At 38.5% G+C, this 10,117-nt stretch overlaps 1 pseudogene; it reads right to left on the bottom strand.

The window, feature by feature from the left end:
- Positions 1-7,653: 7,653 nt before the first annotated feature.
- LOC141578963 (olfactory receptor 4C6-like) lies at positions 7,654-8,583 on the bottom strand (annotated as a pseudogene).
- Between the last annotated feature and the right edge of the window lie 1,534 nt (positions 8,584-10,117).

Below are 10,117 nucleotides of genomic sequence, written 5' to 3'. Positions count from 1 at the left end.
AGATGCAGGCTCTGCCTTCCATGTGTAAATTTAGTATAAACCATAATCCACAAGCTTCAAACACTAACTACAGAACTTGACATCAGATGTTATGGGTGATACTGTTAAGGAAGATGTTGACTATATATACCATCTTATCTATCTTATTAATGAAATACTGATTACTAGATAATAAAGAGGCCAGAATATATTGGGGTTTTTGACAGACATATTCATAAAATAGTCTCTCGCTCTGAATCAGTGATGCAATAAAATATTATCTGCCTCTAAATGGTCAATAGAATGTGGTCAAAAAAGCTTACTATTCTACTTCCAATTTTTAATCTTGATTTATAAGGGGATAAGTCTTTGGGGCAACGGATGGTTTTTATTAGTAAGTCACAATGTATGAGAAACCTTATGTTCTGAATTTTATACTTGTTAAGTGGAGATTTTTTATATCGTCTCAAAGTCTTTTCAACTACAATACTATCCTCCCAAAATATCAAACATTTGAGTTGATCAGATTTTATGTAATTTATTCTTTCACTGTTAGATGTTTCTATGGAGTGAGAGTTGCATCCCTCTCCAAAATCAGAAGTTAAATCACTTATAATGAGGTGATATTTAGAGATGGAACGATTAGGAAATGATTAGGTCATGAAGGTGGAGTCCTCATCATTGAGATTAATTTCCTTTTAAAGAGATCCCAAAGCTCACTTGACCATTCCGCCATGTGAAGACACTGCAAAACAGCAACTGTCTATCAACAGGGAAGGGGCCTTACCAGATATGCAATCTGCTGGCACCTTAATCTTGGACTTTTGAATCCCCAAACCTGTGAAAAATAAATGTTTATTATTTAAACAACCCAGTCTATGGTATTCTTTATTAGTAACCAAATGGACCAAGTCAGATATTTAGTTAATTTTCAAATTTTTGTAGTTATTTCAATTGATGAGATTAAAGTCTTTATTAATTTTGTCTGTTCATTGGTCTACAATCTCCCTGAAGTCATGGAAATTTTCTTAATTGTCTTTGTGTTCTCTGTTTCTTGAACAATATAGGGGACCCAGAATCCACTCTATAGGCTTTGTCAATTACTTAAAATCTTGATCTATTGAAGTGAGTGTATTTTACAGATAAATATTGATTAACACACTCTACATTGAAGATATATATATATATTTATATATATATCTTTATATATTTTATGTATCTTTATATATAAATATATATAATATTGCTACAAATATTTACTCTTCTTTGACATTTACTACAAATATTTAAAATAATTATGTCTTTTTTTCCTATAATTATGAATGTTTTATATGAAGATCTTATTTTAATATTCTTTTACTTTTTGATTTTTTTCTATTACATCTTGGTCAATTTCATAACTTTCTAATGATTTTATCAATTTTAATCTTTTTTCAAAAATATAACCTTTAAAAATATTTTATATTTTTAACCCACCTATAATATATTTTTGTTTATGATGAGGAAATAGCTAAGCCTAAATGGTATAATAATCTGCCAACATAATTTTATTAATTTCAGTAACAATTTTAAAGTTTTCTATTTAGTACAACAAATTTTACACCATCAAGAGTGCTCATTTTGGGGGACCACTCTCCTCATCCTCTCCTCCTCCCCCAAAACTATAGGGTCATTTTGCAAAGTTTGAAAGCTTCCCATAAAATGTGTTTAGAATGTCATGACACTACATGTTTATTGTAAGAACTACATTTTAATATCTTGTGTTCCAATCCAGAAAAAAAAAACACATTGTGAATGATTGATTGGTGTCTCTATAAAAATTTGTAATCATCTTCACAGAGTATATATGCATCTTGCCTTATGGTTTTATTATTTAAAAAGAGGCCCCTCTTATTTACATTTGATTCATATTTTCAATGATCTGGTCAGAAAGGTCTTTGTGTCTTTTTCTAGCATGAAATACCGCACAATCCTCAAAGTCTCAGTCATGTGTCTGTTTTGAAGCATTCATAGCCCTGTATGCACAAATACACAGGTTTGTATTACACCACAACTCAGATCTGTATCAAACCTCATGAGAATCTCTGTGACCACTTGTACATAGACTTTCAATCATATGTAGGTCTCTATCCAATTGTATGTTTGTGCCTAGGTGTGAAGACACATAGATCTGTATATGATGGCACATAGATCAGTATCTGACTACCTATCTGAAAGCATTTGTTTATGTACATGTATATGTATCTGATGTGCTCACACACAGGCCTGCATCTGTCCACACACAGGGCTATTTTGCCTTTCACTGATCTGTAACTGACAGTATATGAATTTAGGCAGAACTTGACTAAATAATTCTTCTGCCCTGTATGGCATGGACTGAGGTCACTCTCTGGCATTCAGCTGATTGCTGGGCTTGTAAGGAGGGTCCAAGATGATTTCAATTCTCTGAATGGTGCTTTGGCAGGGATGGCTGCAAGACTGGGCTCTTTTGGGTTGTTTTCCTTCTCCATATGATATAAGACAATGTGGCCTATGTCTGCCCAGTGTGGTTGTCAGACATGTAAAAGGGCAGCTCAGGGCACCCAGAGGGAAGAGGAAAAAGCTATCAGGTATCCTAAGTCTCATCCCATCATGACGTCAGCTTGAAGTCCAGGATCTCCAGCTCTAAATCAACACTGCTTCTACACATTGAAGGAAACAATCAACAAGATGAAAAAGTAACCTATGGGATGGGAGAAAATATTTGCAAATCATATATTTCATAGTAAGTTAATATCTAAAATATATAAAGAACTACAACTAAATAACAACATCAAAAATAAATAATAAAAGTGGGTAAAAACCTTGAATAGGTATTTTTCAAACAAATAGGTACTTTTCATACAAATGGCCAATATGGACATTAGAAGTTGCTCAACATCACTAATCAACAGGGAAATGCAAATCAGAATTAAACTGAGGCATCACCTTACACCTGTTAGGATGGTTATATGAGATACATAGCAGACAATACATTTTGGCGAGGATGTAGTGAAATGGAACTCTACTATACTACCATGTGAATATAAATTTGTTCAGCCACTATGGAGAACATAATGGAGATTTCTAAAAATATTAAAAATAAAACTACCATATGGTTCAGCAATCTCATGTCTGTGTATATATCCAGTAATATGACAGCAGGAATCTGCAGAGCGATCTCTACTCTCACATACATTGCCCCATTATTCACAATAGCTAAGACATGGAAACAACCAAAATGTCCATTGACGAATGAATGGATAAAGAAAACATTATATATACCTTTATATATATATATATACACATATACATCCATTTTTGTCAAAAAAGTATACCTTAATTCAAAAACTAGTTTGTTTTTTTTTTTCTGGATGGAGACATAAGGGAGACACTAATAATGGCTACAGAAATTTATGAACTGTTTGTAGAAAGGGAGCCCTGAAAAAGGAATTTTGTGCTTCTTCAGGCTGAAATTAGATTAAATTCAATTAGGAGACTGGATTTTTCAATTAAAAGTAGGCTGGCACAGGTGCTAGGTTTGATTCCTCTCTGTTGAGAGATTAAATGGACTTAAATGCTGCTTTTGGGTAACAGGTTGTGTGAACTTCCTTGCCTCTAAGTGATCTGCATTTGCTTTTGAAATCTTTTGCACTTTCCTTAAGTGAATACATATTCACAGTGACCTATGCTCCTATTTGACCAAGTGTTTTGAAACTTCTGGATGGTATTGACACTTTCTGTCAAATTCTAATTAAAGCTCTTTGGACTTTCAGTTGACTTTGCGATGCTTCAGAAAGCCGTCCTGACTGGTGTGAGTTGATACCTCATTGCAGTTTTGATTTGCATTTCTTCGATAATTAGTGATATTGAGCATTTTTTCATGTGCCTCTTGGTCATTTGTACTTCTTCATTGGAGAATTGCTTGTTTAGATCTTCTGCCCATTTTTGAGTTTTTTTTTTTTTATTAAGTTGTATGTGCTGTTTATATATTCTGGATATTAAGCCTTTGTCAGTCGCATAATTTGCAAATATTTTCTCTCATTCTGTGGGTTGTCATTTTGTTTTGCTCATGGTATCTTTTGCTGTGCAAAAGCTTATAAATGTATAGGTCCCTTTTGTTTATTTTTGCTCTTATTTCTATTGCCTGGGAGGACTGGCCTAGGAGACCATTGCTAAGATTTATGTCAGAGAATGTTTTGCCTATGTTTTCTTTTAGGAGATTTATTGTGTCTTGTCTTATATTTAAGTCTTTAAGCCATTTTGAATTTATTTTTGTGTGTGGTGTGAGGGAGTGTTCTAACTTCATTGATTTAAATGCTGCTATTTAGTTTTCCCAACACCACATACTGAAGAGACTGTATTCTCCATTGTATATTCTTGCCTCCTTTGTCAAAGATTAATTGACCATAGGTCTGTAGGTTTATTTCTGGGCTCTCTATTTTGTTCCATTGATCCATATGTTGGTTTTTATGCCAACATTATGCCATTTTGATTACTGTAGCTCTGTAGTATTGTCTGAAATCTAGGAGGGTTATTCCTCCAGCTTCATTCTTTTTCTTCAATATTGCTTTGGCAATTCTGGGTCTTTCATGATTCCATAAAAACTTCAGGATTGTTTGCTCCAGTTCTGTGAAAATGCCCTGGGTAATTTGATAGGCATTGCATTAAATCTGTAGATTGCCTTGGGCAGTGTGACCATTTTAATGATAGTGATTCTTCCAATACAAGAGCATGGGATATCTTTCCATTTCCTTAAGTCAACATTAATTTCCTTAATATATGTTTTGTAGTTCTCCATGTATAAGTCTTTCACCTCCTTGGTCAGATTTATTCCTAAGTATTTTATTGTTTTGGATGCAATTTTAACAGGAATTTTTCTTTACTTTCTTTTCCTTCTAATTCATTGTTTGAGTGAAGAAATGCAATTCATTATTGTATGTTAATTTTGTATCCTGCTATATTGCCAAATTATTTTATCAGCTCTAGTAGTTTTTGTGTGGAGCTTTTAGAGTTTTCTACATACAGTGTCATATCATCCACATATAGTGACAATGTTATCTCTTCTCTTCCAATTTGAATTCCTTTTATTTCTTTTTCTTGCCTGATTTCTGTGACTAGGACTTCCAGTACTATGTTGAATAGAAGTGGTGAGAGTGGGCATCCTTTTCTTGTTTCAGATTTTAGTGAGAAGCCTTTAAGTTTTTCACCATTAAGTATTATGCTGGCTGTAGGTTTGTTATAAATAGCTTTTATTATGTTGACATATGTTCCCTCTATACCCACTTTGGTTAAGTGTTTTTTTAATCATAAATGGGTGTTGAATTTTATCAAATGCTTTTTTTTTGCATCTATTGAGATGATCATGAGGATTTTGTCCTTTCTTTTTTGGATATAGTGTCTCACATTGATTGATTTGTGTATGAAAGGATGTTTTTTATTTTTAAGGCGATGCATTCTTGTGTAAACTGCACACCTAATAATTGTGTAATGAGGTTTTTTTTTAGTATGGATGTTGCCATGTCTTTCTTCCATATGTGTTGGCTGTTATTCCTTTGATTGTGGGTGTGGGAAGTGTTCTGGCCAGAACATTCCCTGATTATTGAGTGGGGACTCCTTTTTGTTCTGTGGCTCTCATGGCTCTGACAGGGGCCAGATCTTTCCCCCTTTTGGTGGAATGGAGGCTTCCAGACCTGTCTCTGAGCTGTGCTGTGTAGCTGGCAGTGTTGGAGTCCTTTAAGTACTCTTTGTTGACTCTGCCCTTGTCCCTGCTTTGTCTGCAGGAATGTCAGTGCTCTGCTCTGGCGTCCTCCAGGTTCTCTGCTCTCAGTGCTACAAGCACAGTTTTGCCAACTTCTGCGTGCACACCTGGATCGTGGCGCACTGTCAGGTCAGCACCATCCCCAGCACCAAACACTCATCCTGCACTTGCCCTGCTGCTTGATCTCTGCTTGCTAGACTTAGAGGCCTGCACTGGCAGGGCCCCAGCCCTCAGTGACTGCGTGTTGGTGCCGCTGTGTCAGTGCCGTCCCCAGCACCAAACACCACCCCTGTTCTCACCCCATTGTGCAATCCCTGCTTTCTCATTCCAGAGACCCACAGGATGAGCCACCAGGTCAATGCTGTCCCCAGTGCCACATCTGCACATGTAGGTGGGCTCACAGTAAATGGCCACACCAGCCTTTTCCCCACGTGTGCCAGAACTCCACTTTTTGCTCATTTGTCTTAGAGGCATGGGTCCACAAAGGCACCTGTGGAGCAAAGGAGTCCTCTCTGCCTGGGGTTGTAAACAAATCTCAGTCCTGTCTATGAAGCTGAGGAGCCCCTGGGTACAGATTCAGGTTTCAATCCCACCTCGGCCTGGGACCCGCGACCAGTGAATATGGTGGCCATGGATAAGCCCTGCCTCTCTTCTCCCAAGAACATGCCAGTGATGCTGCCGTGGGTCTGTGGGGACAAAGCTATGACACAGCTGCATCGCACCCTACTTCTCCCCACAATGTGCACCAGTAGTGTTGCTTTCTTTCTTTCTTCTTTTATTTTTAATGGGGGACACATGCTATTCTGTTCTGTATACCCTCCAGGCCACAGCACATGAGGCTGCCTCTGTGCAGTCAGCCCCACTCCTCCCCCTGGCTCAGGCAGCCAGTCCCGGCCCACCCCTGCCAGCTGGTGTCTAGGGCTGAGGGTCCCAGGGACCCTTTGTGCTGGTTTTACTTGGTTCTGTTGGCCAAGGGCTGCTGTGCACAGATCCAAGCCTCAGAGGTTACCCCTGTGTCCCTGCTGACCTCTCCATTGGAGAGGGGGAGTCCCAGCATAAGAGAGCTATTTCTCCTTTGCTGCTTCCTCCCCGTGGGACAGGTTGTGCACTAATTTCCTGGTTCTTCTTCTTTTTTTATCCTGCCAGACTTGTGACAAATTTTGTCTTTTGAAGAAGGCGATGTTCTGTCAAAGTTCAGCAGGTGTTCCGAGTGGACGGGTGGGTCCCTGGATGTCTCTCTCGGTGTGTTCACGGGAGAGGGTGAGCTAAGAGCATCCTTCTGCTCTGCGATCTTGTCTACCCCCCCTAAGCTAAGCTACTTTTAAATTTATATCCATTCAATATTGTTTCTTAAGCACCTACTAGGTGACCAACGATGCTCTACCCTAGCATGAGCAAATAAACATAACTCCTGACCTCACAGGGATTGCCACCTTGTGGGGAAAACAGAGGAAATAAAAGTCAGCAAAAAACTTAGGTTAGTTTGTGACTGTTGATATTCAGGATGTAACCAGATGAAGAGAATAACTGAGGGGAGCTAGAGAAAGTCATCAGGAAAGATTCATCTAAGAAGGTGGAGGTTCAACTGAAAGTGGAAATAGTGAGATTTGGACAGGCAAGGGAAAACTCTGGAAAAAAGCAGGCCAGCAGTGAGCTGCATAAGGAACACAAAGCCCAGAACTGAGACATACTTGAATTATTCAAAAAGCAGGTTAAAAAAGGAGAGACAGAGACAGAGAAATGTACTGGAGATGTGGGCAGTAACATGATCTTAACCTGACTCACATGACTAAAAGCTGCCATTGGCTGCTGTGTCCTCAAAGGATTGGAATAAATTGGAATGGGGAGAACAAAATCTCACTGTCCTTCAGGAAAGATTTGTTCTAGCATATAAGTTAATGACCACACAAGGTCCCTTGCTTCATCCACAGCTTCCTCATGGCATTTTTCACCTCCGTGTTCCTCAAGGTGTAGATCAAGGGATTTAACATGGGTGCAACAATGGTAAAGGACACAGCCATTGCTTTTTCTACGGGGTAAGTGATCACAGGCCTCACATACAAGAAAATGCACTACACAAAGAACAAGATGACCACCATGAGGTGGGAGCCACAGGTGGAGAGAGCTTTATGCCATCCTTCAGAGCTGCAGGACTTCAGGGAGCAGAGGATGACCATGTAGGAGGTGATGAGGATAAGGAAGATGGCCAGACACATCACCCCACTGTTGAGGATGACCAAGAGGCCCAGGATGTGGGTGTCCATGCAGGCCAGTTTCAACAATGGAAACAAATCACACATAAAGTGATCAATGACATTGGGGCCACAGAAGGGTATCTGATATATAAATAGAAGCTGTATAACTGCGTGGAAAAGTCCCCCCAGCCAGGCCCCTCCCAGCAACAGGCAGCACACCCGAGGCCTCATGATGGTCATGTAGTGCAGGGGCTTACAGATGGCCACGTAGAGGTCATAGGCCATGACAAAGAGAAGGATGATCCCCACTCCACCAAACAAATGATCTGCAAAGAGCTGGGCTGTGCAGCCTTTGAGGGAGATGGTAATGCTCTCAGAGAGGGAGTCCACAATCATCTTGGGAGCGATGACAGAAGAGAAGGTTGTATCCATGAGGGACAAGGAGGTAAGGAAAAAATACATAGGTGATCTCAGACTCTGATCTGTGACCATGGTTACCACAATGAGGAGGTTTCCCAAGACGGTGGACACATACATGATTAGAAACACAGCAGAGAGTATTCTCCTCAGCTCTGGATTCTTTGTAATGCCCAAAAGGATGAATTCAGTCACATTGTTGGGATTCTTCATTTACTGTGGGCTGATGTAAACTTATCGGTCTGAGCTGGAAAATCTACAAAGAACGTTACTTTTAATTAGGTATAGCTGAAAGTGTTGGACTTTTTCTTTCTTTTTCACTCTGTCTCATACCCTCTTGTCCTATCTTTTTACCTGGACATCAACTCAGCAACCAGTTGATAACAATTATATCCTGAGAACAGCTTGATTCTACTAATCCATCCAATATCTTCTATCTCCAGTGTATACCTAGCTTTCCTTCCTGACACTTGTTGCTTAAGACACTTAGAAGACCCTTCTTCATCACTCTGGTGCAAGCACATACCTGGCAATATGAATAATTAGCACATCTCAAGGAAATCCTAGATCTTTAGTAGACAGGAGCCAGTGGATAAATGGTAAGCAACTTACTGCAATCTTAGATTCACTATCTTTCCTTCCCTGTTTCACTCTCCCCCATTCACTACCTCCCTTTTGTTTTCCAAAATGAACCACCTTCACTCAATCCCTTCTCTCAGCCACTGTCTTTCAGGAGCCCCAAGCTAAGAGTCTGACCTTCATTTATCACTAGACACACCTAATAACCAAGAGCTTGAAACAATTCATCTCATTTCATTTATTTATTTCATATAATTATCAATCACCAAAAATATGCTAATTGAAGATCTTACAAGACAGATAGGTCATATTCCAAGGACTCTTCACTTATTAAGTACTATACTCTTTCCATCTACATTTCTCCCCCTCAAATTGGAATATTATTATTACTGTGAATATTCAATCAATCCCTACTCTTTACCAAGCACTGGAATAGTCTATGAGACAGTTTCTTCATTTTAGAGATGACACTGAGTCAAAAAGTCATGAAAAAAAATGAAACCACATTCCCACAGCTAGTAAATATTGAAGCCAAGTTCAAGTCCAGCTTTTCCTGACTCAAAATCAACACCAATAAATAACAAGTGATATTGCTCCTTTTATGATGAGGCTTAGTGTGGAATAGATATTGATCATTTAATAACTTCAATATCACAACATCCCACTGAGGTAAATATATGCTTCCTGTGCTTATTTCATTCAATAATTATATAATAAAATTCAATGAGAAATCCAATGATAATTCTGCAGTAAAGAACATGTTTTATTTATAAATAGAATCCAACCCTGAAACTACAAGTTATAACCTTTAACTAAGTTTCCAAGATTCTGATTATTTTCCAGATATGCAGAATTGAAGAAAATACCTTAAATCTCTTTCTCTGCTCCAGGAAGACCCAGATCCAACTTGTCCAACACCATCCCTGCAGATAAGCTTGAATCAGTGTCAATCATTTATTCCATTTTTTCCTTGTGTAGAGCCACACCCAGATGAAACAAAGGATTCTAAATAATAGTGAAAAAAGCAATAAAACATGACTCATTTATCTTGTACTCCCTATGTACCAGCAAGTTGCTTGGTCTGCTATTTGCATTATTACATCTTTTTATCACACATGGGATGGGTACTATCACAAACCTTACCTTGAGGATGAGGACACTAAATCTC

Source organism: Camelus bactrianus, chromosome 10, assembly GCF_048773025.1.
Source record: "Camelus bactrianus isolate YW-2024 breed Bactrian camel chromosome 10, ASM4877302v1, whole genome shotgun sequence".
Classification (NCBI taxonomy): Eukaryota; Metazoa; Chordata; class Mammalia; order Artiodactyla; family Camelidae; genus Camelus; species Camelus bactrianus.
This window is presented reverse-complemented; position numbering and strand designations above follow the sequence as displayed.